Source organism: Staurois parvus, unplaced genomic scaffold (assembly GCF_062004578.1).
Source record: "Staurois parvus isolate SC_StPar_1 unplaced genomic scaffold, SC_StPar_1.0 ptg000151l, whole genome shotgun sequence".
NCBI classification, from domain to species: Eukaryota; Metazoa; Chordata; class Amphibia; order Anura; family Ranidae; genus Staurois; species Staurois parvus.
In genome coordinates, this window is record NW_028317947.1 from 12,224,377 (window position 1) to 12,249,915 (window position 25,539).

The window sequence follows — 25,539 nt, forward strand, 5'->3', positions numbered from 1 at the left end:
CGGCTCTGGTGCGTTTTTTAACGCGGATTGTCTCCTGTTAGCATTTACAATAAGCCAGCGTGCATGGGGCATTAGTGGTGTTCTTCCCTAATCAGGTATAAGCATTTGGCTCTATATATGGGCAGCACAGTGGCTAGATGGTTAGCACTTCCACCTGGCAGTACTGGGGTTGTTGGTTCAAATCCCAACCACAGCACCTCTTGCCTGGAGTTTGCATGTTCTCCCTGTGCCTGCGTGGGTTTCCTCCCACATTCCATACACATGCTGTAGGTTAACTGGATCCTGTGTAAATTGTCCCTAGTATGTGTATGTATGAATGTAAGTTAGGGACCTTAGAATGTACACCCCTTGAGGGTTAGGGACTGATGTGAATGTACAATATATATATGTAAAGTGCTGCATTAATCAACAGTATATAAGTACCTGAAATAAATAAATATACCTAGAAGCCATTTTACTGCTATCAGGTTCTATAAATATCTGAACAACAATACTGTCACTTAAAGGGCCACTGTCATGAGAAAGGTGTGGAGACCGCCACCGCTGACCTCATTTCTTAGAATCGCACATTGCTTGGCTCGAGTGTTCCTGAGTCTCTATAGCTGGTCATAGATGAAAAAAAAAAAAAAAAAGAAAGAACAGATCAACTCAGGCGAAATGAATGGAATAATTCCCCCCCAGAACACTGTATGCTGACAGTGGTACTCTCCATTGTCCGATCCATTGATCAGCACCTGCAGAACATTTTTCAACAAGCCTGTTCAACCAAAGTCGATCTAACGACTGACTTCTGTCAAACAGGCATGGCCACACGTGGATCCCTACTGAACCGAATTCAGATCCATCTACCTGCAACAAATCTAGATAAAAAAATTCTGATATTTTTCTACACCGCATTTGCAACGCAATGCATGTTTAAGGTAAGGTCTCAAAACGTATGGAAGTCGGGGAATTTGCAATTGAGGGCCTGCGATGGTAGCCCCATACATTTCTAATAAGACTGGCAACCCCAATAACCATCATTGAGATCACAAGGAAAAGTAAACACTTGTCAAACAGCCATACAACACAAAACGTCCAAGAAAAGGTTCTCGGATATTGACAAGATGTCATGTCTCTGGATATTGAAAATCGATGAAGATGTCTTCACCACTGTGCCTGATCTGCTGGCTTCAGCAGCTTAGAAATGGCCAGCCAATAATACTGAAAGCTTAAAGTGGTTGTAAGGCTCCATGTACACTGCAGATGATAAACTCACGTTTAGGAGCTTTTCTGCATTTTTCCCAGCAGCCCCTGAACTCTCCCTAATGTTTTCCTATGTGTCCATGTACATATCGTCATTTACAGGAAGTTGAGTTTACAGTCGTTTTTTTGAACGCAAAAAAACTTGCGCTCAGCGCTAGATTTTATCAGTATTTCAAACACAAAACGCTTGTAAATGCAGCGAAACGCGTTTATAGGCGTTTGCGTTTAAAAATTTTTTTTAACTCTTCCATTTCCAGATGCTGTCCAGAGCCTTTTTTCATCATGAAAAAAACATGGAAAGCGTTTTTCCGGTGTTCAAATGGACCCGGTACACCATACTTTGAGGTTACGCATGAAAGAAAATATGTTAGACACTGCTGCAATAATTTCTGCACAGAAATGAGCTGGAACACATCCAAACAGCACAAAACAAAAAGACAGCTAATCTCAACACATACTGCTCTCTCTGCTTCTGCTCTCTCTATTTCTTTCACAATGTCTGAAATAGTTATTATTATTATTATACAGGATTTATATATTATTATTATTATACAGGATTTATATATTATTATTATTATACAGGATTTATATATTATTATTATACAGGATTTATATATTATTATTATTATACAGGATTTATATATTATTATTATTATACAGGATTTATATATTATTATTATACAGGATTTATATATTATTATTATTATAATACAGGATTTATATATTATTATTATTATTATTATATAGGATTTATATATTATTATTATTATTATATAGGATTTATATATTATTATTATTCAGGATTTATATATTATTATTATACAGGATTTATATAGCACCAACAGTTTGCTCAGCACTGTACAATATAACAGGAGACAATACAGCAACAATACAGTTCAGTACAAGAGGGATAGGAGGGCCCTGATACTGGGAGCTTACAATCGAGGAGGTATATTATTATTATTATTGTTATTATTATAGAGGATTTATATATCATTATTATTATACAGGATTTATATAGCACCAACAGTTTGCTCAGCGCTTTACAATATAACGAGAGACAATACAGCAACAATACAGTTCAATACAAGAGGGTTAGGAGGGCCCTGCTCCTTGGAGCTTACAATCTAAGAGTTATTTTTTTACTGTTTTTCCTGCATTCTGGGCATTTTGGAAGGTCTCCTGAGGTTATCTTTAAAAAAACGCTTCTAAACGCAAACACTCATAAACGCGTTATGCAAACGCAGCTAAACAGCACAGTGGATAAATGGTTAGCACTTCCACCTGGCAGTACTCGGGTCGTTGGTTCGAATCCCAACCATGGCACCACCTGCCTGGAGTTTGCATGTTCTCCCTGTGCCTGCATGGGTTTCCTCCGGGTACTCCGGTTTCCTCCCACACTACAAAGACATGCTGGTAGGTTAATTGGCTCCTGTCTAAATTGTCCCTAGTATGTGTATGTATGAATGTGAGTTAGGCACCTTAGATTGTACACCCCTTGAGGGTTAGGGACTGATGTGAATGTACAATATATGTATGTAAAGTGCTGTGTAAATTGACGGAGCTATAGAAGTACCTGAAATAAATAATAATAAACAGATGTTTTTTAATCTCCGTTTTCCAGCAGTCAGTCTCCATCATTCAGAAGTGTCCCGTGTACATGGAGCCTAAAGCTACAAGGTTTTTTTTTTACCTCAATGCTTTGTATGTATTAAGGTAAAAAAAAACCTGCGGTCTGTTCTCCCCCGCAGCTGAGCCCAATCTTGATCCAGCAATATGTATGAGAGCAGTGACTCTCCTGGCTCTCTCTCCTCACTGGACAGACAGGCAACAGTTGGAGCTACTGGCACCTGCTGCTGTCAATCACAGCCAGTGAGGAGGGAGCGGGGGGCGGAGCCAAGACAACTCCGTGTGTCAATGGCCACCTAGAGCCAGCTTGCAAGCGAGCACACACAAGTGCCCCCATAGCAAGCAGCATGCTATAGTGACACTCAGCAGGGGAGAGGGGCCAGGAGCACCAAGAAGTGAAGGATGAGGGCTTCTCTGTTCCAAACCATCACACAAAGTAGATAACTATGACATTTTTATTTATTTATTTTTTTAAATCTTGCCTTTAGAAATCACTTTAATCCAAATAAAGGATCACCAGACCCAAAATTGCAAGAGTCCAAAAAGCTGTAACAGTTAACAATAAAACTTCCAGCACATTTCAGGACGAACCCCGCCCTTCATCAGGGTTTAAAGTCGAGTATATCATGGATAATAACACACATAATTCTCCGAGTGATTATTTTAAAATCTCACATAATGTATAATTATATGTAAATAGTTAATGGCACTATTTCTAGCAGCTTTCAGATTTATCAGCTGGAGATTTATGCGTATTATCCGTAGCATACGTCAGTTGATATATACTGCTAGCCCTGATGAAGGAGGGGGTTTGCTCCTGAAACGTGCTGGAAGTTTTTAAGGCCAGTTCACACCACATGCAGTCCAGTGCATTTTTTTTTTCTGCAACAAAAACTCATTGATAGCAGGTTACATGGTTTCCAATGGAATAGTTCACACCAGCGCAGTCTGTTCCAGTGCGTTCCAGTTTCAGAAGAAAAAGTAGAACATGCTGCATTTTTCTGCACTAAACTGTACTGGAACGCAGTAAAACGCATCAAAAATGCATCTAAATTCACCAAAAGCGCACTGTAACGTACATGTACCAATTTAAGTTGCAGAAAAAGAGAGGAAAAAAGATTATTACCTTTTGTACCACTAGCCCCTCCCTCCCAGATTGTAAGCTCCAAGGATCAGGAAAAATTAAACCATTGGAATAGAACATTGACTGGGCATAGCTCTGCTCACAGTTCAGATTCCACACAGCACTCTGATAAGAGGGATTTGTAATGATGTGGGACCTAAACTTTACAGCCTCTACTCCTGGAAATCCCTCTTAGACAGCTGTTAACAGCATACAGGTGTCCCAATTGGAAGATTTCCCCTCCTTTTTGAGCACGTGACAATGATCAATGTCTCCTACTCTCTAGCTCCCTTGTCTCCTCCTCCCATGCTCATTTCCAGGACTTCTCCAGAACTTCCCCCATCCTCTGGAACTCTCTACCCCAATTTATCAGATTATCGCCTACTCTGCTCACTATTAGGCGATCTCTGAAAACCTATCTCTTCAGGGAAGCCTATCCTGCCCTCAGCTAATAATGGAATCTTCTACTCTTCCAACCAGTCCATCCCCCACAGTTATTACCTTTTGTACCACTAGCCCCTCCCTCCTAGATTGTAAGCTCCCAGGATCAGGGCCCTCCTATCCCTCTTGTATTGAACTGTATTGTTGCTGTATTGTCTCCCGTTATATTGTAAAATGCTGAGCAAACTGTTGGCGCGATATAAATCCTGTACAATAATAATGACAATAATAAAGAACCGGAACACATAAAAAATGCATCAAAAACACGCCAAAAATGCAACGAAACACATCAAAAAGCTGCATACAGAAACGTATCCAGAATGCAAATTTCTATAATGTGAACCAGTCCTAAAGCTTTTAGGACTCTTTCACAATTTTGGTCTGGAGAGTGATTTTCTCGTACCTATTAGAGCAGGGGTGTCAAACTGGCAGCCCTCCAGCTGTTGCCAAACTACAAAAAAAAAAAACCCTCTCTAGCAATACACACTAAACTGAGCATGTGCAGAATGGCTACGGTTCAGTCTGTCTTATCAGGAGATAAGACCTGGACATTTGAAAAAGAGGAGGAGCAGAGACATCAGGATCAAACGGCTTTTTTACACAGTGCAGAGGATTAACCCCTTAGGTTAAGTGAGTATAGCAAGCATGCTCTACTGCACAGGTGTCAAACTGGCAGCCCTCCAGATGTTGCAAAACTACAAGTCCCATCATGCCTCTGCCTTTGGAAGTCATGCTTGTAACTGTCAATCTTGCAATGCCTCATGGGACTTGTAGTTTGGCAACAGCTGGAGGGCCGCCAGTTTGACACCTGTGCAGTAGAGCATGCTTGTTATACTCACTTAACCTAAGGGGTTAATCCTCTGCACTGTGTAAAAAAGCCGTTTGATCCTGATGTCTCTGCTTCTCCTCCTTTTTCAAATGTCCAGGTCTTATCTCCTGATAAGACAGACTGAACCGTAGCCATTCTGCACATGCTCAGTTTAGTGTGTATTGCTAGAGGGTTTTTTTTTTTTTGTAGTTTGGCAACAGATGGAGGGTCGCCAGTTTGACACCCGTGTATTAGAGGGTAGCCATGTATACATGCAAAGCCAATGATTGTTTTTCCTTCACTGCTGTGTTGAAGACCCAGCGCTGCTTGGATGTACCTTTTAGAAATTAAATGTGGGCATGCACAAGAGAATATTTAGGCAATGTCAACCACTATCAATCAGCTTCCAATCACAAAAACAGTTAGTCTGGCCATACATTGGACAATCTGATTGTGCAATCTCTGTACAAGCTCAAATAGATTTACCAAAACTATATACTAGGGCAGGGATCTCCGACCTTTCTAAACAAAGGGCCAGTCTGCTGTCCTTCAGATTTAAGGGGGGCTGGACTGTGGGCATTGGGAGTAGAAAAGGTACCGATGTTGGTGGGAATAAAAAATGCCGCATCTTTGGTGTTAGTGAGAGGAAAAGTGCACCATTGTTGGTGTCATCGGGCCTCATTGTTGGTGTTATTGGGAGGAATTGTACACCATCTTTGGTGTCATTGGGAGCATTTCTGCCCCTTCATTGGTGTCAGGGGGGTGGAGGGATTATGCCTCATTGTTGGTATCAGTGGATGAAAATAGTGCCTGATAAAAGCAAGCAAAGGGCCGCATCTGGCCCCCGGGCCGCAGTTTGGAGACCAATGTACTAGGGGGTCAAACCTAAACAATCTATTCAATTCGTATAAAATCAGGTTGGGCCTTGCACTAAATAGTGGATGGCAGATCTAAAAGAAATTGTACAATCAGACTTACAGGGTACGGTGGACTTTAAAAACATCAACAATCTGTGACCTATGTGTGTGGCCAGTCCCCGATCACACTGGGTGCGACTTGGCATGCGATTTGCATGTACCATATTGTCTGCAATTACAGCGGTCATATCGGTACGTTTCCGACTTGGTCGGAGCCGCACCAATTTCTAAAGTAGTGCCTGAGAACCACTGGAAGGTGGCGGCGGTGAGGGGGACCAGCGGCGGGAGGTGGGGCTATTTTTGGCACCTGTATAAATGCCTATTTTCATATCGGCCAAAGGCTGACAGCGGTATTTTCGAAATTTTGGTGCATCCCTAAAAAGAGACTGGGAATTTCTCAAGTTGCATCGTCATCAGGAATATTCACGGTCTAATATTTTTATTTTCTATGGCTGTCAGCTCCACCTAGTGGCTATAATGCGGTATTTCCCTGAAATACCTTAATCAGAAAAATACTTCTTTCTGGCCACTAGATGGAGCTGACATTCATAGGAAATAAACATATTTGGCAAATTACAGCGATTATTTGCGACGGCTGTACAAATGCTTGCTGAAATTCATTCCACGTACAGTCAGCCTAAGGCCTCATTCAGATGGTCAAATGAGAGCAGATAATCCGTGTTTTTAGTACGTTCTGGAAACACAGGCAGAAGTGCGTGATCCCACATTTACAATCCACTCAGATGTGAACAGGGCCCCATCCAACAGCGACGGCGCTGGCCACTGATTTGCACTGGCTACAAAGCTAGTCTCAGCTGTGCTCCGCTGATAGGGACAGCTCCTCTCCCCTGCTCCATGGGAGGGATTCCCCCATCAACACTGACTGTATTGATGGGGGATTGAGCGACTTTCGTTACTGGAAGAAAGAAATTTGCACCGTCTATGCACCGCTGGCTTAAGATGTACAAAATGATATAGTAGGACAAACCCAATCTATCCAATCAGGCCGGCCACACTACCTAGTTTGTTGGTAGATCTAAGGCTAGGTTCACACCTATGCGGCCGTGCGGGCTGTGTTTTGCACAGGCACGAGACCGCATTCATTTGAATGGACTCCCGTGCCCCTGACATGCAGGGAAGAAGTCTCTGCACTTCTGTGGAAAACGCAGCCTGCACAGGAACCTCGGTTCCCAGTACGGTTGCGTTTTCCACTGTGGGCGGCGTGCCATTAGAACTAATGGCACCCACCTGCGGGTCCGCATTTTTCTGTGCGGGTGGTGCGGCTGCACTGATTTTTGTGCGGATCCGCAACGGCACCACCCACACAGGGTTACACCTACGCAGTTTGCATTTGATCCATTTCTGCAGTGGTATTTGCACATGTGTTTGTGACGCGTTTTTGATGCGTTTCGCATTTTTATGGGGATTTTTTTGGCCAACTTGCTCCTTGGCTGATTAAAATGCAAAAAGCATCAAAAATGCATAAAAAACTGCTACATGCGTTTCTGCAGCATCTCCATTGAAGTCTATTTAACCAAAACACAACCTTTAGCATCTAAAAAAGTCCCTGACCCTTCTCAAAAAACGCACCAGGTGAAAACGCGGAGATTTGAACGTGTCCCATAGGAAATCATGTTAAATGGACTGTAGTGCTGGGAGACACAGCAAACCTTCTGGCAATGACACGTATTGATGTGCCATCCTGGAGGAGTTGGGCTGCCTGTGCAACCTCTATAGGGTCCAGGTATCACCTCATGCTACCAGTAGTGACACTGACCCTAGCCAAATGCAAAACTAGTGAAAACCAGTCAGAAAAGATGAGTAGGGAAAAAATATCAGTGGCCTCCACCCGTAAAACCATCCCTGTTTTGGGGGTGGTCTCATTGTTGCCCATCTAGTGCACCTGTTATTAATTTCATTAACACCAAAACAGCTGAAACTGATGAACAACCCCCTCTGCTACTTAACTGACCAGATCAATATCCCAGGAGTTTCATTGATTTGATGAGCTACACTCTGATTAAAAAGTGTTCTGTTCATTCTTTGGGGCAGTGTACATTGCTATGATGACCATACACTATACAATCTGATTGTACAATCTCCTTCAGATCTGCATTAACTATGTCATGTAAGGGCCTACCTCCTATTGGTTTTTATAACATAGTGTAGGGCAGGGGCGGACTGACAACTCATGGGGCCCCCGGGCAATAGGGGATCATGGGGCCCCTGTGTCCTTGCCCAAACTCAAAAAAGCCTATGAAAAAGGTACCAGGGGCATCTCATGGGGGCCCCTACTGACCCCCGGCCCTCGGGCAGTGTCCGAGTTTCCAAATGGTCAGTCCTCCCCTGGTGTAGGGTCATCTTTAGAGAGGCAACCACAGACAACATACTGGTTGAAGATGGCCCCGATCTGTCAGGATAAAACTTCCCTGTTACAGAACTAACTTCCTCCTCACACTGTCACTGGTTACCATGACAACAGAACAGCGGCGTCAGCGCGTAGAAAGTTTAGGAAAGTCACTGGAAGGCCCCCAGCAGCCGGCTGGTACTCACCTGTCAGTGTCACCCAGTGTCCCGGCTCACACACCTCCCTCTTCTCCACCACTCACACGCCGGACAATTATTAAACTTCCCCACAGACTCACAGTCAGGTAAGAGCGTTCTCCCGACCAGGAGCATCATGGGAGATGTAGTCCGCACCGCCTTACTACTCAGGTGTAGAGGCGGAAGGGGAGACTACAACTCCCAGTGTGCCTCGGGGCAGGGGCGCCTCCATATATGGATATGGGACGGTAACTATACCAGGAGGGCGGGGCTTCGGCTGTGACTGGAATTGTCTGTAGTGAGGTGTGCAGGGTATAAAATGGCTCCAATTGTGAAGGAGAAGACATTGGTGTTTCCCAATTATAACGAAGTAGGCCTTTCATGATAATAAACGGTCTGCCTTACGTTTAAGAAAAATGCTTGTAAAAAAATTCGAAGAAAATACCTCAGACCCCAATTTGTAGATGCTTCTTGGGGTTCATTCACACTGGCACCCGGAGGGTAGTAAAAGCAGACGGTTGCGCTTCAGTTTTACCACCTCTTGACTGCCTGAAAAAACGGGAGTAGCAAAAAAATAAATAGCATGTCGCTTTCGGCAGACCGTGCCGCCACCGAATGTGACCCACTGAAGAGAATTGGGTCCTGACGCAATGGCGGGGGGCAGGTGGTGAGGAGGAAGTATATTGCAAGCGCTGGGGTTAGGGCGCACAAACGCAATATATTAAGTCGAAGGCCTGTGTGAGGGCCGCATGGGGATGCGCGGGTGTTCTGTACAGCCAGGCAGTCCCATTCATGTCATTCGGGACGTAGTGACAGCACAGGCGCAGACGCTGCTCCCAATCTGACATTTGCACAGGTGTGTGCCCCCAAATGCAGACTGCGTTCAAGGCCACGTGCCAACCCCCACGCAGCGTCTGAGTGCCAAAAGACATAAATGGGCACGGAACACGCATGGTCCTGACCAGGGTGTATGGTCTAGTACGCCCATGTAAACAAGGCCTTAAGGCCCCATTCACACCTAGCGCAGCAAGAATGCGTGGGATTTAGCCGACGTGCAACAAACGTGCCACAGACACATGGTCCTGACCAGGGTGTATGCTCTAGTACAAAGATAGTTATTTAGAGGTTGTATAATAAATTACCATATCACCCAGTAGATGGCCTCCATTCAGTAGCCAAAAAATACGCGTCAACGCGTTTCGCCGATGGGCGTATCTCGCTCAGCTTCGTCAGGACCAAGCTGAGTGAGATACGCCCATCGGCAAAACGCGTTGACGTCATACGTCAGATACGTCACTTCCGGCCATGCGCACTAGGTGGAACGCACGCTGACCTACAAGGAGGAAGCCATCTTCACATGCCATGAGGCAGGCTTAAGCAGCACAGGCGCCGAGAAGAGGCTGGAACCCGCGGTATATCGGCTGATGTCAGCGGTTGTTCCCTGGCCTCTCTGGCCTTGTAAGGCAGTACCTATGAAGGACATCTTTTCCTCTCCTACTATCCATTGCGCAGGTGGTGAGTGGATTGTTACAGGACACTAGTTATATGGTCCTCTGTGATCGATATAACCTATACATCTTACATAGAGTAAAGCTCTTCCAGTGACTTTCCACATATTGTTTGTTTCACTACAGGATGGGGACATCATGGTGCTTTTCATAGGAAACAGGATATACTACATGTATCTCAACAGGCAGAAGATTTATTGGGATTTGTCTTGTTTTCCTTACAGAAAGTGGTGTGTAGTCCACATATAGTGGTGAAGAAACCATTTCAAGCAGTGCTCTGCTATTTGCATCTATCCTTCCATCCTGGTAACAAATGGGGCTTATTCTCATTTAAGAGCCCTAAGGAAACAGTCGCTTATATTACAGATGAATGGGCCCCAACCACATGTGCCGGCATAGGAGTGTACTGCATTTTATATATGACATTCATTTTTTCTTGTCCCTTATAGGCCTAGAGGCATGTTTCTCTTTTTGACGTATACTGTGCTTGCTGCACTGCATACATGTGATATTTTATATCTATAGTGTAATGTTTTGACACTCCCTGCTTGGGATATAACCATTTTGGTAGTAGCATATGTCTACATATTTACAACATGTTACATGGTATACCTATGGTATAATTTTTGCATACACCTCCTGTGGGAAGTGTTCACCTGTGAACCAGTGCTACAAAGACTTTAGGCTCTAGTAGTCACTGTCTTTGTTGCACAATTATTTGGACCGGTCTTGGTGTCATTTTATATGGTTTTAGGTCTGTGTGTATTGTCTCATACTGAGGTGATGGTAAACCAGGGCGATTGCCCAAATGTCAAACTTGTATATGTAATAAAGCATAATTTTTGGAAATTTTTCTGATTGTCACACTCTGTTCATAATGTAGCCACTTTCTTTGTGAATTTCTTTTCACAACCCCCCTTTTTTTGCATGTATGCTCTAGTACGCCCATGTAAACAAGGCCTTAAGGCCCCATTCACACCTAGCGCTGCAAGAATGTGTGCGATTTAGCCGACGTGCGACAAACGTGCCACAGACGCATGGTCCTGACCAGGGTGTATGCTCTAGTACGCCCATGTGAACAAGGCCTTAAGGCCCCATTCACACCTAGCGCAGCAAGAATGCGTGGGATTTAGCCGACGTGCGACAAACGTGCCACACACGCATGGTCCTGACCAGGGTGTATGGTCTAGTACGCCCATGTGAACAAGGCCTTAAGGCCCCATTCACACCTAGCGCAGCAAGAATGCGTGGGATTTAGCCGACGTGCGACAAACGTGCCACAGACGCATGGTCCTGACCAGGGTGTATGCTCTAGTACGCCCATGTGAACAAGGCCCCATTCACACCTAGCGCAGCAAGAATGCGTGCAATTTAGCCGACGTGCGACAAACGTGCCACAGACGCATGGTCCTGACCAGGGTGTATGCTCTACTACGCCCATGTAAACAAGGCCTTAAGGCCCCATTCACACCTAGCGCAGCAAGAATGCATGCGATTTAGCCAATGCGCCGATGTGCGACAAATGTGCCACAGACGCTCCTTCACCTTTTTGGGTGTAGAACTTTGCGCTTTTTTCCTGCACATTTACTGCTCACAAAAACGTGTTTGCTGGCAGTTTGTGGTGCCATTAATAAGTAATAGCCGCGCATGCATGTTTTGTGTTTTTTACGCATTTTTTGGTGCATTCCCGGAAACGCAGAATGCGCAGATGTGAATGCCTAATAGTGTGTGTGCCTGTGTACTGGAAACATATTTTAAAACCCTTTCGAGTGGATGCAGATCTTTCTGCTGATCGCGGCTGAGCAGGCGGATGACAGGTCCGTGTCCGCTCCACTTGTGCAGAGCGGACGCAGACACAACCCGCTGTTCTCTATGGGGCGGTTGGATGGAAACATACTGCCTGTCCGCTTACATCCGACTGTCATCCGATCTGATAGGGAACAGATTCCCCCATCCATCTGTTTCTGTTGGTTAGGATTGGATGCAGGCGGGTGTAAACAGACACATGCGTTTAAATCCACCTCTCCATAGAGAACAATGGATGGTCCGATTGGTTCCGCTTGAAAAACAGACAGGTGGACCCGATTGGGCTGCCGGTGTGAAAAGTGTTACTAAACCCACAACAGTACAATCAGTCTGTATATGCAGTAAAGCATGATTGTTATACTCACTGTGGAACCTAAGTGGTTAGCCCCAGTGCACATATATGCGGCTGTGCGGGGGCGCGTTTTGTGCAGGCACAAAAGCCCATTCATTTGAATGGACTCCTGTGCCCTGGGACACGCAGGGAAGAAGTCCCTGCACTTCTGAAAATGCAGCCCGCGCAGGAACCTCAGTTCCCAGTATGGATGCGATTTCCAGTGCGGGCGATGTGCCATTAGAATTAAAGGCATACGCCCATTGGTCCGCATTCCTCTGTGCGGGTGGTGCGGCTGCACAGATTTTTGTGCGGTTCCGCAGCGGAACATATGTGAACCTAGCCTTAATCCTTTGCATTGTGTAAAAAGGATGTTTGTGCCATTGTCAAAACAGGAAGTGAGAGGAAATCCCTTTAACTACTTGCCGACCGCAGATAGCCAAATGACGGCTTCACTGCGGCCGGCCAGTTCTGGGAGGGCGTCACATGACGCCCTTCCAGAACGTGCTTTCCTGCACGCCCCCGGGGGTACACACCCAGCGATCTCTGTAATCACTGTGTCCTATGGACACAGCTGATCACGTGATGTGGTAAAAGGCCAATCACAGCAGCCTTTTACTACGTGATCAGCCGTGTCCAATAACACACTGGTCACTGGGAAATGCAATTGCCGGTTATCGGCTGCACTTTCCTCACGCTGTCACAGTTGTCAGAGCCCTGATGATTGGTGCCCAGCAGTGCCACCCACCGGTGCTGCCCACCTGTTCCCACCAGTGCCACCCACAAGTGCCCAGCAGTGCCGCCCACCTGTCCCCATCAGTGCCACCCACCAGTGCCCATCTGTGCAGCCCAGCAGTGCGACCCATCAGTGCCACCTATCAGTGCCCATCATAAATGCCGCTTCATCAGTGCCAGCTCATCAGTGCCACCTATCAGTGCAGCTTCATCAACGCACATCAGTGAAGGAGAAAATTACCTGTTTGCAAAACTTTATAATAGAAACAAAGAAAAACTTTTTTTTGCTATTTTTTTGTTTATAGCGCAAACAATAAACCCCCAGTAGTGATTAAATACCCCCAAAAGAAAGCTCTATTTATGTGAAAAAAATTATAAAAACGTCATGTGGGTACAGTGTTGCATGACCGCGCAATTGTCATTCAAAGTGTGACAGCGCTGAAAGCTGAAAATTGGCCTGGGTAGGAAGGGGGCTAGAAGTGCCCGGTAGGCAAGTGGTTAAAGTGGCTGTCACCAGAACTAGTGTCCCCACTGGAAGATTTACCTTCTGTTCCTGTTCTGGCCAAAAAATGTGTGATTTTTTTTTTTTTGCAACTTTTATTTTCAATGATAATGGTAAACGTGGCAAATAGGAAGGGGGAGTGATTCTCCCTAACGGGGACACGGATAGTGATAAAATCCTGGCAGGGGTTCTAATCCCTCTCCAGCCTGTCCAAGATGAAAAAAAAAACAGTTTTGCATTTAGTTTTACACAACTTGCATACATTTCAATCCCCCATGATCTTTCAAATAGAAAAATGCAATTTAAAACAACATGGGGTGAGCTGGATTACGCAATTCATTTTATTTTATGTTTTAGAAACATATTAGATGATATTCCTAAAAGGCTCCCCTAGTGGTTAACAAGGCAAACTGTATATTCAATTAAGTATGACAAGCCTGCCCCATGCTGGTGGTACAACACAAAACTACTTTTTTTTTTTTTTTATAAGTGGAACTTTAGTATAAAAAAAAAAAGATGAAGATGAAAAATAGAGAATATTAGAGAGAATATTATTTTATTAACAATAACTGATGTTGGACTCCTAAGAAGTTTGTGCTCTTTTTTGTTGATTTCCCTTGAATTTCACAGTTGCCATGGCCAATGTTTCGAAAAGGGGGTCCACTTTGTGGTAAAGCCGCCAAGATTCAGTCGTTAGGCACAAGCAATGCTCCCGGGATGACAAATAAAAGAACCGAGTCCAGTGTCTCACGACCACTTTTCAACCTTCTAAGATAGAAAAAAAAGGAAAACTTTTTGTGGTGCAAAAGAGAAAGTGGATAGATCGATATGATCATTAAGTGTACGGTTACATAATTATTCTGGCTGAAAAAAGACAAAAGTCCATCCAGTTCAACCATTAAAAAAAAAAAAAAGTTATAATCCTACACCCACAGCTGATCCAGAGGAAGGCAAAAAAAATAGCAAAGCATGATCCAATTTGCTCCTGCAGGGAACAAAATTCCTTCCTGATCCCCCGAGAGGTAATCGGATATTCCCTGGATCAACTTTACCTATAAATGTTAGTATTCTGTTATATTGTGTGTATCTAAGAAAGAATCCAGGACTTTTTTTTAAAGCAATCCACTGAGCTGGCCAGAACCAACTCCTGAGGGAGTCTATTCCACATTTTCACAGCTCTCACTGTAAAGAAACCTTTCCGTGTTTTGAGATTAAATTTCTTTTCCTCCAGACATGAAGAGTGCCACCTTGTCCTCTGTGATGACCTCAGGGTGAATAGCTCTACATCAGGTTCACTATATGAACCACTGATCTTCCAATCAAGTTGTTATCCTGGACAGAAAATAAATCGGCAATAAAGTATATCAAATTGTTCCGTGTATGGCCACCATTAGTGTAGAACAACTACTTCGGTAGTTAAAGACAATCTTCATTCCCCCAAAACTTTTTCTCCCCTTTCCCCTCTTACCTTGTTCATTGGGTTGACCTCAAAAAACATACTCATATGTTCAGCAAATCTCACTTTTCCTTTCCAGCGGCGTCATTGAGACTCAGCAGTTTCTATTCAGGCATTTGGACCCCGGCAGGGGCGGACTGACCATTTGGAAACTCTGGCACTGCCCGAGGGCCCCGGGTCAGTAGGGGGCCCCATGAGATGGCCCTGGTACCTTTTTCATAGGCTTTTTTGAGTTTGGGCAAGGACACAGGGGCCCTATGATCCTCTCTTGCCCAGGGGCCCCATGAGTTGTCAGTCTGCCCCTGGACCCCAGATAGCATGCCGCCAGGTCCACCCTGCTTTGGCCACTGTGTTGAAGCCAATGCCTCCTTGGACATGTGAGGGGAATATCTCAGGAGGCTTCAAGAGTGGAGAATATGCCATTCTCGCATAAGTGACAATGGAGGTGAGGGGCAGGGTAGAGTGAGAAAAAAATAGGTGCTTCAAATTACTGAGGAAAGGGTTACAGGGGGATTTGGTTCCATAACAAGGACAGACCCTAATCAGGGAGCTATGGAAGTCTGTACACCATCTATGAATCTCAAAGCTTCATTTCTGGTTTGGTTTGAAGGTACCTTTAAGTATCAGTAAAGGCACTTCCAGAGGTTCTATTTATATACAGAGTCTATTTTACCTGATATTATATACATTTACTAAGGATATCTATCTTGTCTGAAGTTCTTCCTCTCTTTCCAAGTTTCAAAAATGTCCACTTGGTGGCATCATTGCCATAGTAAGTCCTGCTGAAAAGTCTACTAAGCTGGGGAACATGAAGAGCCCTCTGAAAACTGGTGTATCTTGTTGAAAAGAAAACATTATTATTATACAGGATTTATATAGCGCCAACAGTTTGCTCAGCGCTTTACAATATAATGGGAGACAATACAGAAACAATACAGTTCAAAACAAGAGAGTTAGGAGGGCCCTGATCCTTGGAGCTTACAATCTAAGAGGGAGGGGCTGGAGGTACAAAAGGAAATAACTGTGGGGGATGGACTGATAGGAATAGAAGATTCCGTTATTAGCTGAGGGTAGGATAGGCTTCCCTAGAGAGATAGGTTTTCAGAGATCGCCTAAAAGTGGGCAGTGTAGGCGATAGTCTGATAGATTGGGGTAGAGAGTTCCAGAGGATGTGGGAGGCTCTGGAGACATCCTGGAGATGAGCATGGGAGGAGGAGATAAGGGAACTAGAGAGCAGGAGGTTGTGGGAGGAGCGGAGAGTACGGTTTGGGTGATATTTGGAGACAAGATTGGTGATGTAATTTGGGGCAGAGTTATAAATGGTTTTATATGTTTTTGTTAATGTTTTGAATTTTATCCGTTGAGCAATGGGAAGCCAGTGGAGGGATTGGCAGAGAGGGATGGAGGACACTGAGTGGAAGCCAGTGGAGGGATTGGCAGAGAGGGATGGAGGACACTGAGTGGAGGTCAGTGGAGGGATTGGCAGAGAGGGATGGAGGACACTGAGTGGAAGCCAGTGGAGGGATTGGCAGAGAGGGGTGGAGGACACTGAGTGGAGGGATTGGCAGAGAGAGGAGGACACTGAGTGGAGGCCAGTGGAGGGATTGGCAGAGAGGGGTGGCAGATATGGAACGGTTGGCAAGGTGGATGAGTCTGGCAGCAGTACTCATGATAGACTGAAGAGGGGAGAGCCTGCGATGAGGTCGGCCAATGAGGAGGGAGTTACAATAGTCGAGAGATAACAAGGGAGTGAATACGTTGCTTAGTGGTTTCCGAGGTTAAGAACGGGTGTTTCTTGGAGATGTAAAACATGCCATCCTTTAGACCTTTGGTGATGTCAGGGGCCACCGTTGAGGCCCTCTATAGCTCGTAAGTTGACAACACTGATCTAAAGTCTGGTGTTGGGTAGAGATTCAGCGAATCCTGTTTGAAATTATCCAAACCCAAACATAGCAGCAAATCCTTTTGAAGATTATGGGGGGGGGGGGGGGGGGGATCCTGTTAGATTCTGGAAATATTTAGGGCTAGTAGACAAATTATTGTAAAAAGCATCCGGAGCTGGGAAACACAAACCAATGCAAAAAATATATTAAGAAATACCATACAACATGGAGAGGGTCTTAACATGTGGCTTCGAGGGCAACATTGACCATACAGAAATCATTAAATAGCACATGTGGGGGATGCCTTAAAGCTGCATGTGGTGTTACAGAACAGTCCAGATTTTCAGGTAGTTTTATCAGCAACAAATGCCTTTTCATCTGGCGGTAAGGGTAGCCATACACGTCAAGCTGGAGGAACCTTCATTGGCAGGTATTGTATTGTAACAGATGTGGCTCCAATGGCTGTCAGATTACCTTGCACTCACTATCTACATGGAAACTTTCTGCCCGGCTCTCTCGATTTTCAGATCGAAGTTAGTCAAGCTGGATGGTGCCAACCAAGCAACTGGAATAGAATGTGTCGTGTTCCCAATGCATTTGTGTGGATGGAAATAAAAGCTATTAGAAGGATTTTGAGCTTTATTCACTTTTTTCAACACACTGCTATTATTTTGAACACAACTGTACATACATGCTACCGGCATGTCTTTGGAGTGTGGCAGGAAACCGGAATACCCGGAGGAAACCCACACAGGCACAGGGAGAACATGCAAACTCCAGGCAGGTGGTGCCGTGGTTGGGATTCGAACCAGCGACCCGAGTACTGCCAGGTGGAAGTGCTAACCATTTAGTCACTGTGCTGTTAATAATTAAGTTCATCTGTACTCGGTTCTCTCACAGTCCCCCTACAAATCCTTACACATACCTGTTGATCCTGCCAATGAAGTATACCTATTGCAGCTTCCTGCGACAGTGTTGCAATGATGCTGCACTACTTTTGAATTCACAGTAGAGTTGTCACTCTCACGTAGGCTGTGCCTGATTGCAGTACAATGTTGTGGCTCTCAGCATTGTGACGAATGATTCAAAAAGCCTGTAGCTGGTCAACCAGCACTTGGCCACAGCTAGTCCAGCCCAGTTTTCTGGATTGACAGCACATTTGTTTTTGAATACTTACCACTCACCCTTATGCAGACAATACGTGGTTCGAATTTTTCATCCAAAAATCAAAACAGTTGTTCACTCGGTAATCCGATGGTGCCATCAATGATTTTGAAAATCAGCTGACCAAGTCATAAAGTTCACTCCATATAACTGGCAAAACTTCTGTTCCTTCCAGGTCACGGCTCATGAGCATATTCTTTTTTGGTAAACCGATCGTACGATTTGACCATCGAGTCGAAAATCAGTAGTTTTTCACACATTTTCCAACAGGCGCGATCACTGAAAAGGGGAGGAACCACGAAATTCGGCCGGTGCCACTGACCCACTAATAGAGCGAAAATCAGACGATTATTCTTAGGTCCGATTTTCGAACGAAATACGATGAATTTCGACCCATGTATGGCCAGCCTTAGCGATTGCTTTGTTTTTATGACTAGTGTCCTACTCCTGGAGGTGGTGCTATAAGAGAAAATAAATTGCACCCACCACTATAAGGACTGGTAAGCTGCAATATATTTAACTCTTGTTCTTGAGTTTACATGTGCAAACATGGAGAAAACAAACATATACATAGCTTTAATCTCTAGCAGAGCTCAGGCTAGGAGATCATGAAACAGCACAGAGCGCCAGTGATTTCTGCTGCAGTATTAATGTGGTAACAAAGGGCACGCTGATAGGAGAAGAGAGCACATTGACAAAGATGACCTTATCAAGCTGTTGCATCTCATTTTACTGTCCAGGAAAAAGCTAGGTAAGGGACAAGACCAGGTCTAGGGCAGGGTTGTGAAGTGTGGCAGAGCTGGGTAACTCTCAGGACTGGATGGATAGAAATACAAATCATTTGGCAGATAAAACGGCTACCTTCTATGCCAGTTGTCACCGGATACAGCCCTTTGCTTTCTTTTATCCGGCGCTTGGGGCACTATTCCATCCACTGACACCAACAAAAGGCTCTCTTTTATCCAGCCCTTGGGGCACTATTCCATCCAGTGACAACAAAGGGGCATAATTTCTCCCACTGACCCCGGGAAAGAAGTACAATTATTCTCAATGATACAAACAATGAGACAATTCCTCCCACTGACATCAGTGATGGGGCTCAATTCCTCCCACTGACATCAGTGATGGGGCTCAATTCCTCCCACTGACATCAGTGATGGGGCTCAATTCCTCCCACTGACGGGGCTCTACTCCTCCCACTGACACCAACGATGGGGCTCTACTCCTCCCACTGACACCAACGATGGGGCTCTACTCCTCCCACTGACACCAACGATGGGGCTCTACTCCTCCCACTGACACCAACGATGGGGCTCTACTCCTCCCACTGACACCAACGATGGGGCTCTACTCCTCCCACTGACACCAACGATGGGGCTCTACTCCTCCCACTGACACCAACGATGGGGCTCTACTCCTCCCACTGACACCAACGATGGGGCTCTACTCCTCCCACTGACACCAACGATGGGGCTCTACTCCTCCCACTGACACCAACGATGGGGCGCTATTCCCCCAACTGACACCAACGATGGGGCACTATTCCTCCCACTGACACCAATGTTGAGGCTCTATTCCTCCCACTGACACCAATGATGGGGCACTATTCCTCCCACTGACACCAACAATGGGGCTCTATTCCTCCCACTGACACCAACAATGGGGCTCTATTCCCCCAACTGACACCAATGATGTGGCACTATTCCTCCCACTGGCATCAAAAATGAGGCACTATTCGCTACCACTTACGCCAGGCCACTTTGTACTCCCACTGACCAGTCAGGCCCCCTTCAAGTCTGAAGGACAGTAAACTGGCCCTTCGTTTAGAAAGTTTGGAGACCCCTGATCTATACATTTAACCATTTGTCTGGAGTTCTGTTTTAATTCTCCTTTAATACATTCACAGCAAACCAAACAATGCAACCTTTTACAAAATTAACTGACTTTGCCTTCTTTACTTTTCACATTGTCCCAGTTCACACTAGTGTGACTCGAGTCGCACAGAACTGAATGACAAGGGAAGCTTTGTTTTCAATAGTGCCTGTTCTAAGTGTGATTTTGGAAAGGATTCCTGCACTACTTTGGTATGATTTACAGTGCGACTTGGCCCCCACAGAATATACAAAGCCGCATCAAAGTTGCACTGCAAATTGCATGAATGTGGCATCACAGTAGTGCGAACTGAGCCCAACGCAGCTGAGTTGATACAATCGTTACAGTATACAAACAACAATGTAAAACAGAAAACATATAAAAGAAAGGGAACAAACAACACAGTGGATTAATTCGATTTATTGCCAAAAAACATCAATATCAAACAGGAAGGCGTGGGATGTATATACATGTTCAAAAACCAGAACAAGGATTCAGTGAATATGGTTAATTCCAGAACGCAGTTATGCCCAATCCTTTTTTTCCCCCCATATCAAACACAATCTGAATTATTTGCATATAACATTGGAAAAGTCATTAACATAAGCAAGTTTCAGATGGTGTTCTGTTAAAAAGAAAAAAATATCAGGAACAGGATTTAAAGTGCACATCACCGACACAAAGTAGGGGTAGCAACTTGAGTCCATTTCCCCCCCGAAGAGGTATTTCACTTTAAATGAACCCATAGGTTCAATGATGATCCACAAAGTGATAACCCCAACATTGTTCACAGTGATTCCAAAAATGTCAACTTTTTGGCCATGGACACATGGATACCATTCTACAGCTTATGGATACTGAGCGCCATTCCATTCTTGGTAAACTCAAATCAAACTGTAAAAAAAAGGATTAACTGATCCCAGGAGCAAACGCACGGTCTTTCACAATGTCAACCAATGAACGTCAAGAGGACCTGTTCACATTGCGTTTTGGACAGCTTTCAATGCGTTTTGGACAGCTTTCAATGAAGAGTATTAAGGCTTAATTATTAATCTTGCCAAGAGATGAACAAAGCTCAGTACGAATCTACCATGACCATAGAGAAGCATCCATTTGTAGATGACCTTTTGGATATCCAGAACCAATTCTTTGGATGCATCAATTTCAAATAAAAGAAATACACAGAACTTAATTGTTACAATTTCTCATATACCATACAGTGTACACAACCCTTCGTATGATTTTATGTAGATAGGAACCAAAATTGTAGCAAAAAGGAAAACCAAACATCTGAATCCGTTGAGGTTACTAAGACCTCGAAATCCAAACCTATGGATATAAGCAGTAGCATTTGCACAAAAAAAAAAAAAAAAAGTGGTAACCATTTTACAGGTAGGGAAAACAAACGACTGTGGGCAGTGACCTCATGGCAGGAGGGGGGGGGGGGGGGGGGGGGGGGAGGAAAAGAAAAAAAAAAAAAAAAATTCACACTTTCCACAGCTGGTCTGTCACTATTAGCAAGAACATTTTTAATTCTCCCACCATCATATAATATTCCAGTGAGACAAAGTTGAAGTAAAACACATTTCATGGTTAAAATACTGAAAGCTTTTTTTTCTTTAGTGGGCTCTGAAAAGGGTGCAAGTAGGTTATTATACTTGAAGGGCAAATCCTATTATATTACATGGAATCAAAAATATATATATTTTTTTTAAATTAAAATAAAAAAAAAAAACAGTCAATGCACCACCAATAAGAAATGGCTTGAATTGTGTTTAATATTCTATTGTAAAAGGAACAAAGTTAAATTGTGTAACCAAAATATCACGAAATCTTAAAACAAAAAATTGTAAGTGTGGAAAAAAAAAACCTAAATTCCATGTAAAGGAAAAAAAAAAAAAAAAAAAAAGGACTTAAGCTAGGCATAGATGAGAGCACAAGCCCCCATCCCCCCACCCGGACATTGTATTCCCGACAGTGGGACTCTCCGCTATCAGAATACGGACTGGCAACTGCAGCCACTTATTGGCAAAAATGTTTCAAACATTCTTGTTGGACACACATGGATCGAAACTCATCTGGTTAAAGCAGAGACCATCCAAATTTTGATCCATCTATGACCAGCTTAAAGCTGAATCCAAGGAATTCCGATCCTTTTTTTTTTTTTTTTTTTTTTTTTTTTTTTAAAAAGGCACACTATGAGTTAAGTCCAGTGTGGTGCATGACACCTCCTGGACTTATCCATTATTTGTATCTGACAGCTTTATAGTACTTCCAGAAGTCAGCTAGCGCTGTAGTTCCAAAGTGAAGCTGAGCTTTCTGAGCTATACATGTTGAACAGGAGTGTCCGTGCAGATTTAAAGCTGAAATCCAGGAATTAAATGGCACAATAAGAGTCAAGTCCAAGGAGGTGCATGACATCTCCCGGGCTTCTCTCTGTATCAGACAGATTTATTGCTATGGCGGGAATTACACTCTAGACACTCTTTGCTATGAGAGAAGCTCCACTCCACACCCCCAAAAAAAAAACAAAAAAAAAAAAAAAAAAAAAAACAGTCACAGAATGGACAGCAGAGGGGAGGGATGGGCTGCTCCTGCCAATCACAGAAGCCATGGTATTATGTGAACACATAAGGCTTCTCTGAATAGAGAACAGAGGGGAGGGATGGGTGCCTCCTGCCTGATCACAAAAGCCATGGTATTATATGAACACATTCACAAAATACAAAGGCTTCTATGAATGGCAGGAGCACAGCTCATCCCTCCCCTCTGCTGCCCATTCATAGAAGCCTTTGTATTTTGTGAATGTGTTCATATAATACCATGGCTTCTGGGATCAGGCAGGAGGCGCCCATCCCTCCCCTCTGTTGCCTATTCAGAGAAGCATTGTGTGTTCACCTAATACCATGGCTTCTGTGATTGGCAGGAGCAGCTCATCCCTCCCCTCTGCTGCCCAATCACAGAAGCCATGGTATTATGTGAACACATAAGGCTTCTCTGAATGGGCAGCAGAGGGGAGAGATGGGCTCCTCCTGCCTGATCACAGAAGCCATTGTATTTTGTGAATGTGTTCACATAATACCAAGGCTTCTCTAAATGGGCAGCAGAGGGGAGGAGTGGGCACAGCTTTATCCTCTCACACAGCTAGGAGTGTCTAAGTGTAATTCCTGCCAAAGTAATAACCCTATCAGAAATCGAGATAAGCCCAGGAGATGTCATGCACCTCCTTGGACTTAACTCATACTGTGCCTTCACTTTTAACAAAGTGGCTGAATTCCCGGAATGGAGCTTTTAAAGCTCAACATACACACACGTTACAATCTCACAGTAAAATTTCCTTCAGATATGTGATATGGAGGACCTTTCTAAACTATTCATTCAATGAATAGTTTTCATTTACACAGGCTATTGCAATACATAGTTGGCTGGGCTAAGGGAGATTATAGCGCTAGATTGTACCACGTGTGGTGAGCTTTATAACCGATGTCCTGGCCTATGAAGAGCCCTCTTCCTCTCAGTCTACATTTTGGTCTTTGACTGAGGTCACTGCCACAAGGATTAGAGGCGTTGTTCAGCAAGGGGTTGGAATGAGTGCATTGTAAAAATTAGGCTGGTCTCTATGTCTCATCTAATCCACAGATCCAAGCTACTTGTGGAGCAAGCAAATCTGACCAGTCTCCACTAGCAGCAAGCCAGGCAACCAATTACAGAAATCAAGCACACTGCCAGGAAGAAGGGCCAACAGGTACAAAAAGTGGCTTTGACTAGGGCAATCTAAACACTGCGCTCCATCTTTTCCTGCCCTAAAGATCCCCTCATAGCGATCTGAGCATGCCACTTACTGGTGCTCACATGGTCATAAGAAATGAGGACATAAGGGTTTGTTTTCAGAGCTCGAGGATGGAAAAAAAAAAAATGCATAGCTGTAGCTGGTGGTTACTGTGGTCTCTACACTCAGTTTCACTCTTAAAATCCAAATTAATTTTCAAATTTAGCTCTATATTTTAGCAAGTTAAATAGTAAAAAGGTACATAGATGTGTTACTTTAATTGCTAAAATCTGGGTTCAAGGGCAGGAGACTGCGGTTGTGTGAAAGCAGTGGTCTCTCTGCAGAGGTTGGACACACTCCCTGTCAAGCTAGATCTCTACAGCAGGGAGTGTAAAGCAGCCCATAGAGAACGCAAATGTCTTTCCTTAAACAACAGGTGGATGGAAAGAGAATTGCTCGATTCCCACATCAATACAATCATTGTTGATGGGGGAATCTCTGCTGCAGTGCTATTGTGTCCTGCCGGCGGGGAGCCTTCGGCAGAACACAAGGATTACTGCTGGCTGCTATAGCCGCTGGCAGTGAATACATGGAAAACAAAAAAAAAATCAAGACAGACTGGTTGTACTGAAGTCGATCGATGGACTAACTTCATTATAACCAGCCTACCCATAGATAAATCCAATTGTGGCCATTCTCTGCTGAGATTCGATAAATCTATGGCTGGCTTAATCCTTTCATCCTTTCATTTCGAAAGAAGAGATCGGGACCTTTCCGTGAGTACCGGACATATGCCCTGGGAGCGCGCTCTCGGCACATGTCCTTTAATAGAACGGAAATGTGCGGCCACTCGGCATCTAGGCCCAGACGCCGGGAGGCCGGCGTGAAGAGGTTTAAGAACTCCATGAAAAATGACTTAACCCCACGCAGTGGGGCTGTGCCCGCACTGCATGAGTTAACTGCTCATTTTGTCTAGGGCCGCATCAAGAGGCTTTACTTACCCAATCCTTTGATCTTCTGGAAAACCAAGCTCCCCCATGTCCAGCCGTGGACTGTTCCTGCCGTCCTCACGTCTGAAGCCAGTCTGTGGGCGTGACAACATCAGGAACAGCCCATTCACAAGACCACTAGTGTGCGGGTAACAGGAGTGGCGGGGACCGGTCTTGCACTTGGAGGATCAGCAGATTAGGTAAGTATATCTCTGCTCTGCAATCCCCTAGACAGGTAACCCATGCAGGCACAAAAATTCTGCCTGGAGTCCTTTAAGCTTTACCTAAAGGAAGCCCAAACTGAGTCAGTTGGGGGCATGTTGGACCACTTCATATAGACCGTTGCTTCCACATAGCAGTGGTCCTCTCTGCAGCCTACTGCCCTTGAGCACAGATTTGTACTAAGCATGTGTATCTCTGTATACATTTCGGCATGGTGCCTGTGTGCCGGGAGGAATGAAGACTGGTACCTGGAAGAAACCAGAGAGAAGGAGCTGGTTCCAGTGAGGAAACTTGCAGGCACCAGACTGTTGGAGCCAAGGCAAGTATAGAAAACCTTGTTCTGCTTTAAGGCAATTAAAGTAAAATATCTACACACCATTTTCTTGCACATTTTACCTAAATATTCAGTTAAAAATTAAATTTCAGGTAGGCTTTAAAGACAGGTTTACTTAATTCACTAGGTGGTTAGAAATATTGGTGCCTCTATGCATACATCTAAACAGGTCCACTTTTCCTGGCTGTCCAAAAACATATTGCAAATACCCAATTATTGTGATTGCACAGGTACTTGCTAATTGCACTGTGTTAGTCCATG

The 25,539-nt window shown here is 44.4% G+C and overlaps 1 long non-coding RNA gene across 1 annotated transcript in view; it reads right to left on the bottom strand.

The window, feature by feature from the left end:
• Positions 1-8,804, bottom strand: part of LOC149464482 (uncharacterized) — a 45,823-nt gene extending 37,019 nt beyond the window's left edge. Inside the window, exon 1 of the long non-coding RNA XR_016312358.1 lies at positions 8,717-8,804. This is a non-coding gene — a long non-coding RNA (uncharacterized LOC149464482). The remainder of the gene's footprint in view (positions 1-8,716) is intronic.
• Between the last annotated feature and the right edge of the window lie 16,735 nt (positions 8,805-25,539).